We start from the raw sequence: 8025 nt of genomic DNA on the forward strand, positions 1-8025 counted from the left end.
AGAGGTGGGAGGAAGGGCCGACTGCCCGGTGCCCTTCTGCCTTGACCTGCACTGGACCGGTCTGCCCAGGTGTCTCCTTCACTGGCTCCTGATCTTCCCTGGCTTCCAAGTGCAGGTATCTTTCAAGGCAGTGGAGCCCAAAATTCATGAGTCCTCACAATTCCCTTGGGGAACTTTAATATTCCTTCTAACACCCCCTGACATACAAGCACACCCACAGCATCCTGGTCCCAACCCATTCTTGATTTCTGTTAACATTTTGACATTGTTGCAGGTTAGGGTATGTCTCTGAGATACAGTTAGAATTGCAGAAGTTTACTGAGGAGTGATCTCCATGAAAGGAAAAGAAGGGGAGGTGGAATCAGGCACAGGGAGCCATCGCCCTGCACGCTGACTTGGTAGTGTCGGCCCAATGGAGAGTCCTGGGGCAAAGATGGCCTGCTAGAGGGCTACTCATTGGGTGGAAATGGCCAGACCCTATACTACTGTGCTGCTCAGCTCTCTGGGGGCCTCCTGAGAGGAGCATGGCCTTGACCTGAAAGCTGAGGGAGCTACAGCTGGAGGCTGCAGGCTCACCATAGTCCTCGCAGTGGGGCAGTGAGTCCTTTCTGGAAGGGGGGATCTGAGTTGCGTGGCCCTATCTGTGCCAGTAGCACCTTTAGCATGCCGATTTGTGTTCATCATTTAAATGTTTTATGTCTTTATACACTAACTGGAGTATAACCTTATTAAAAGTCAGTGCCTTAGGACAACAACAAAATCCCAAACAAGATAATATATGGTAAAAAGGAAACAAAAAAATGAAAGAGTCAGGGTCATTTTATGGATTTCTTTTTTAACCCCTTCTGTAAGCCACACATCAGATTTCCTGTTCGGTCACTGATTGAATTGAGAAACAAAATAACTGGGTACCTCTGGAAGAAAGAATAAGACAGTCTTCAAAACATTCACAGAAGAGAGATAAATAAATATGACCTCTCTTGGAGAAACTTGACAAGTTGGAACCAAGAACAAATGATAAACATGAACTTTGTTTAAAATTTAATTAAGTTCCAGATTTGTTGGTGTGTGAGATTGCAAATATTTAATATACTAGTGGAAACACATTCTTGAGGTTTATACTTGGGAAGAGGACTACATCCAGGCCAGTCACAACTCCTGGATCTAGATCTGATTCAGTGAGAGGTGCCGTCTTAGAAAAGAATCTGGCTTTCTGTCCTTGGGTGACAAGATGGCTTTGATATAGGTCACCAAGCCCTCATACAGCTGCCTCTCAATATTCCTGCGCTGCTTTCGAGCTCAGGGAATGCACTTAGGGACCGACCAGTGCCATCAGGAATACCTTTTGGCAGGAGATGGGAATTGGAATACTTGTGTACCCGATATTCCCTAACATCCCTGCATGGCTTTTCTGCATATTGAAAGCTTCCTGTCATTATCTTGGAGTAACAGAACAGCTAAGGTAATCATTCCGACTTACTTCATTTTGACAGTGCAAAAGCTTTAACATACGTTTTCCTGGTGGCAAAAGACACTTGATAAACAGAACTATCCTTTAAAAAACAGTTTTTGGAGCACAAACAGCTGTCTTCCATTTTTGGCATAGAAAGGCAACACTAAAATGACTAATCCCACTAAGTATTACAATAAAAGTGCTGACGAAACCTTAACTATATCCTTCACATCTTTAGTAGCCCTATAATTACAGATCTAGTTTAAAAAACCCCCAGCAACTTCTAGGGCACATTTAATTACTATCTGCCTTTATCATCGCCTTCCTTCCCATACGAGTGTTCTACTTATGCATGGCCCCCTGGACCAGTCACTCAGCTGCCCTGAAAAGATAAATGTGTTTTTCAATAAAACGATTTCATCTAGTATGATTTCCATTATCCTAGAAGATAGTCTGGAGGGATAATCAATAGTCGTTGATCAGAAGTGGGACTTGAGCCTCTTGGTGAATATTTTGCTGCCATCTATACTTCATAAGAGCGTCAACCTGCACCTATTTTTATCTTTTCCTGCACAAATGGACAGGTTTAATGGGTTGAATAGCAACGAAATGGGAGCCTAACAATAAAAAACATCCCCAGGAAATTACTTTAGAAAATGTCAATTTTAAACAATGCTTAGGGTTCACAAGGGGTAAACTGAGGGAGGATTTTTAAAAAATCAAATGGATCTATTACTCAGTATATTTGAAATTGTTCCTCAAAAGGTCATCACTGCTGTAGGTAATTTTGCAGGTGTAGCTGCCTTTTCTAACCTGCTTAATTCCATTTTCTTTCTTTCTTTTTTAAAAAAGATTTTACTTATTTATTTAGCACAAGCTGGGGTGCAGGGAAGGAATAGTGGGGGACAGAGAAGGAAAGATTCTCAAGCAGACTCCGCACTGAGCAGGAGCCTGTTGTGGGCTCTACCTTGAGATCCTGAGATCATACCTGGGCTGAAATCAAGAGTCTGGCACTTAACAGACTGAGCCACCCAGGCGCCCCCACATTTGCTTTCGAAAGCCTGCAGTGAGCAGGGGGTTGGGCCTGTACATGTCTCATGTCCTTTAGGACACACCTGTGGGACACTAGGCGTTGTGAGCAGTATCTGTAGTTGTTTCCATAATTCTGCATCCCGCTTTGGGCATCCCTGTTGGTTTGTAGCTCTGGAATATTGGGTCATTCTCAGGAGAGCCTCTGGAGGCCTGTAACCACATGCCTGTAGGTAGCAGTGACGTGGCTTCATCTTGCCTTGTCAGATTATATGGGAGACAAATCTTGGTGGTGGAGAGTACAGTCTTGGAATCATACCAACTAGACTTCGATGCTGGGTTCTGCTCCTGGGAAAGTGCATGACCTTGGGCAATTTACATCTGTTCTCAAGGTGCCGGTTTTCTTACATGTAAAACAGGAATAATAATATTACATCATAGGGCTGAGATGAGAAGAGGTGAGACAATGTGTATGAAGCTCTTAGCACATTCCCTGGCATGAAAGAAAGTGTTCAGGAAGTGATGGCTATGTTTTTTACTCTTGTAGACAAACTAACAGGAGACTCAAACTGTAATGCAGCATGTTTGGAGGAATCATTGGAGACATTGGTGTCTCTTCGGAATAAACTGTTTTAGTCAAGATTCTTATGCTTGCAAAGAAACAAAGCCTGTTGGAGCTAGCTCCGGTCAGAAGAGGTGTGAATGAGAGTTTATAGAAGAATCTCACAGGACAAAGATGAACGGTCAAGTCAGGCTCAGAGGGGTTGCTGGGGGCTGGGACCCACAACAGGGGTAGCTCTCTGTTCCTCAGTCCCTATGTGGCCTTCCACTCTGTGCTTCTGCCCATACTTCTGCACTCTCTTCCTCTCTCTTGGCCAGATTCCTTTGCTTACTCATCTTGCATGTGGCTCCAGTGGCTTCCTAGCCACCATTGATTGCAACAGACTTGTGTGTTTTAACACACAATGTATGAGAGAAATTGGACTGGGCCACTTTGTTTGAGCCCAGCCACATGAGTCACCAGCCATGGCCCAGCCAGTCGACTGGCTTTTCTTTTGGTCAGCTGTTAACCTGTGATCCAATCAGTCATGGCCTGTGCAGTTAAGATCTTGTGGAAAGTTAAAGCTGCCTCTGTCAGACAGTGAGCAGAACAGGTTTTCTAGAAAAAAGTAGGAATATCTAGTACAGTCCGCCTGAGAGCTGTCATCTCTACTATTCGCAGTCTTGCTAACTGAGTCCCATGGAGGAGAGCTCAACCACAGAGAAATTGGAAAGACCCAGACACTGGTGGTCCCTCCTCCTCTCTCCCTAAAACAGGGCTGGTGTCGAGACGGTTGCACAATGAAAAAAAAATCTCTCCATCTGTGCCTTCCAAGGTAGTAGGTCAGAATGGGAGGGACTGTGCTGGCTTTTTCCATGTACGGGGAGGAGCAAGGAGAAGCCTAGAAGTAGTGGTGGAGGCAGGTTGGGGTGGACAAGGGGGCTGAGCCGGAGTGGACGGGTGGGCTGAGGAGCTGTGGCCCCTCTGGAGAGGGCAGAGGAAGGGCGGGTGCGGAGGGCCTTGGGGCTCAGGGAAATGGCTGACCCAGGGGAGAGGAGGCCCTCTAAATTCCTCTGGCCCCGAGCCCCGGGGGCCTGGCTTTTCTCTCAGTGCTGGCAAGGGAGGTGCCTGTTTATCTGAGGGGCTGCTTTCCGCAGGCCGCAGCTGTGCTGGACCCCCCCTGGGGCGCCGAGTTCTCCAGAGAGAACTGGACCAGGACAGCAGGTTAGTAAGGGCGAGGTTCCTCAGTTTAGCAAATTCTGGGCCAGACAATGAGTTCTCCACATTCTCTATGGAGGGAGGGTCTGGCGCCAGGGGCTACAGTTAAAATGTGAGAGAGGGAAGCCTCTTGCCCTGGAGATTATCTGGAATGAGGCCTCGCCCTTGAAATTAACGGGAGAAAGCACCGGAAGTCCTTACTCCCAGTTGTGGCCAAAGTCTCCACATTTTCACTTTGGTCAGGAGAGGTAGTGGCCTGGTGTTGTGAAATCTCCTACTCTCATTTAGTTGTAATTGCCTTCCGGCAAAATATTGTGACCCGTGGGTCACTTCCCAAGCAGATGGGAGGAGGAGAAGCTCTTGTTAGTAACCAAATGCCCTTGGCCAAAAGACCTAGGAATTCTGGGATGGCTCAGGGCCCCATGCCTCTATCGGAGAAGGGAGAGGACAGTGATCGGAGCACAGTGAGGGCAAGTCCAGGGAAAAAGGATCACTGGTAGATTGAAGTGATAATAATTAACGTAACAACAGTAATAATTGGTCCCATTTCGTTAGCACCAATTAAGTATCAGGTACTTTGCATACATTTATTTCTCCCCAAACTCTGGAAAGTAAATACCTGTTGTACAGATGAGGGAACCAGAGCACAAATCCACACAGTAGCTGAGTTGGAGTTTGAGCCCTGGTCTGTCTGACACTTCTCTACCTCGAGGCAGGAAGTCGAGGAGGACTGCTGGGAACTTCACCCTGAAAATAATAAAGAGGGTACAAACAAGAAGCAAAGAATGGGGTTTTGCTTTGAGATCTAGATGGAGAGAAGGAAGGAAGACAAAAAATTAAGTCAGCTAGAAGAGAAGAGGAAGACAGAGTGGGTGGCCATGGTCAAGGGTTTGGACATAATAGTTTCACCAAATGGAAAGTTAGGCCATCTGGGTTGGCAGGGAATAGAGGGGATTGAGGACTCCTCTGCTGGGGAAAATAAATAAATAAATAAATAAATAAATAAATAAATAAATAAATAAAGCTTGGCTGGAGGGTGCAGAGAAGAGGAGGAAAAAAATTCCTTCTACCCTTTCCAAGATTGTCTGAGTTGAAATTAGTATTCTGTAAGAGTCCAAAAGAAAGAGGAGCCAGCATGACTCGGGCATTTTTGCCAAAGGTAAGGAGCAATGTACTTGTCTTCACCAATATTCAAGTGGCTGGAAATATTCTGGATGGGACTACGCTTCTTCAAAGAGCTCTGGGTAGGCACACAGGTGCAGTTCCACATGCAACAGCTGATGGCATTACCTGCCCCACACCCCTCCCTGCACCTCCCCCCACCCGGCTCTACTCCCTCAGGCAGGGATGCTAACAACTAGTCTACCGAGACAGGCAAATCTAACGTTACAGGCCAGGAATGAATCCGTGTGTGGACTTCTGTAAAGTCAATTCTTCTCTTTTGGGTATTTAACATTTTCATGGAAGAATTACAGGTATTGTGTCTAAAAAAATTCTAGAGACATTTCTGTGTTTTGCCAATAAAGTAGAAAAAGTTCCAACTTCCCTATTTGTGTATCTTCTCAGTGATGGTTTTCACAGCAGAGAAGTGTCCCTATTAGGGATATAGCAAGTGAGGAGAGCTTGAAGACAGAAGTTTTCATTGTAAAGGGTGATGTCTTATTTCAAAGAATATCAACAAAATCCTCTATGCTTTCAATTGTAATAACAAGACAGCATCTATACAGGAGCACAGCCTTGCCAACGGTATGAATTATTACACAAGTGCCAATTCCCTTTATGATTCTAGGGATGAGATTATAGAGATATGGAGCACTGTGGATGGTGAGGTGCATCATTTCCTGGACTGTGTTCTAGTGAGATTATTCACAAGGAAATTTCCTTGAAAGGAGGGTATCATAATAAATAAGTTTGGGTACTGCTGCATTCAAAAGATCATCTTTTGGAGGTTTATTATTATGCACATCAGCTTATTAAAGAAAATCTATTTAAGTTTGTTTAACACAGTGTTCCCCAGTCACATTAGACTAGGATAATACCTTGTCACCAAATGCTTTTCAACACTCTACAGTGCTAGTGTTGTACCTGGTGCTAGACCTGTGTGCCTAGCCAAGGCTTTGCAAAGGAACTCTGGGAAACACTACATATGTTATGTAATACAGTGTCTATAGGTGATGTATACTTGTATACATGTACATACACATGTACATATTGTATATATATTGCTTGCAATGTATATACAGCATATATTTCTGTTCCTTTAAAAAAATGTATGAATTCACTCTGTATGTATTGTCCAATTCTTGCTGCATGGAATATTTCCTATAAAAAAAATCTTTGCTACCTTGAAAGACAAAACAATAATATCTCATGATTTTAGTGTGGTATTTTTTATTTAACAGAGAGAATAGGACTACATATGACTATCATTTGCTAATTGTGTGTGTGTGTGTGCTCCTCCTTATTTTTGAGAGATTTTGGCTTAGGAAAAATGTCACATCTCTAATTTTGACAATTACCAGTTTTGAGGATTAAATCTTTATCCCTCATTCTGGATGTGGCCCTTTTGTTTATACTGGTGTAATACATGCCTCAGCACTGCTCCTATAATTATATCATAGAGATGGAGGGGCACAAGTTGTCCCAACTTATCAGAAAGAAAAAAAATGCATTTTCCAAAGTGTCAAAATACATGAAATCAGTCGCATAAATTGTGAAAAATAAGTCACAGGTCTGTGTGTGCTGGGACAACATTAAATAAAAAAAAAAAATCATTTTCATGAAGACCTACCATTAACACTTTGTATAATCTAAACATTTCAGTTGTATTGTAATGATTGGTGATGACTTTGAGAGGATGACTCAACTTGAAAGTTTTTCTACCATTTTTTTAAGATTCTTTTTTTAAAGATTTATTTACTTTTAGAGAGCAAGAGAGATGGAGGAGGGGCACAGGCAGAAAGAGAGGGAGAGAGAGGGAATCTCTAGCAGAGTCCCTTCTGAACACAGAGCCCCCATGGGGCTTGATCCCACAACCCTGAGATCATGACCTGAGCCAAAACCAAGAGTCAGATACTCAACTCACTGAGCCACCCAGGTGCCCCTCTTTCTACCATTATTAAAATCAGTGCAGTACTTTATGATTCTGTTGTGAAGATTAAATAAGAAAAAAAAAAAAAACTATCCAGTGCAGTGATGGCACATAGGTAGGCACACAAATTCCCTTTTCCTTTTGCCACTCATCCTATAGTTTTCCAGTTTTCATAGATGACATAGTATAAAGCTAAATAGTTGTTAAACCCCAAGTCAAATGTAGTCATATAACACAAAACCAATACAAATGCAAACCTTTTTGAAATATCTAAAAAATATAAAATGTATAGTGAATGAAATAATAAGCATCCAGGACATACTATTCAGCTTATGGAACAAAACTTTGCAAATGTGGTTGAAGCCTCTCACTGAAGCTCTTCCCAATCTCATATCACTTTCAACTATTCCCCTGATATTACCACCACTCCAGGAATCACCATCTTGAATATACTGTTTATCTTCTTCTGCATGACTTTATACTTACTCATAATTTCCATTTTTATATACATATAAAAAACATATAGTACTATTTTGAGTGTTTTCAAACTTTATATAAGTGGTGTTATCCTTGTATATGTCCTTCTAAAACTTGCTTTCTTCTTTCAACATTATATTTTTATCAAGCTATATGTACCTCTAGTTAATTTTTAATTTTGTATCATCTTCCATTGTATGAATATATCAAAATTAA

Source organism: Vulpes lagopus, chromosome 21 (genome assembly GCF_018345385.1).
Source record: "Vulpes lagopus strain Blue_001 chromosome 21, ASM1834538v1, whole genome shotgun sequence".
Lineage (NCBI taxonomy): Eukaryota > Metazoa > Chordata > Mammalia > Carnivora > Canidae > Vulpes > Vulpes lagopus.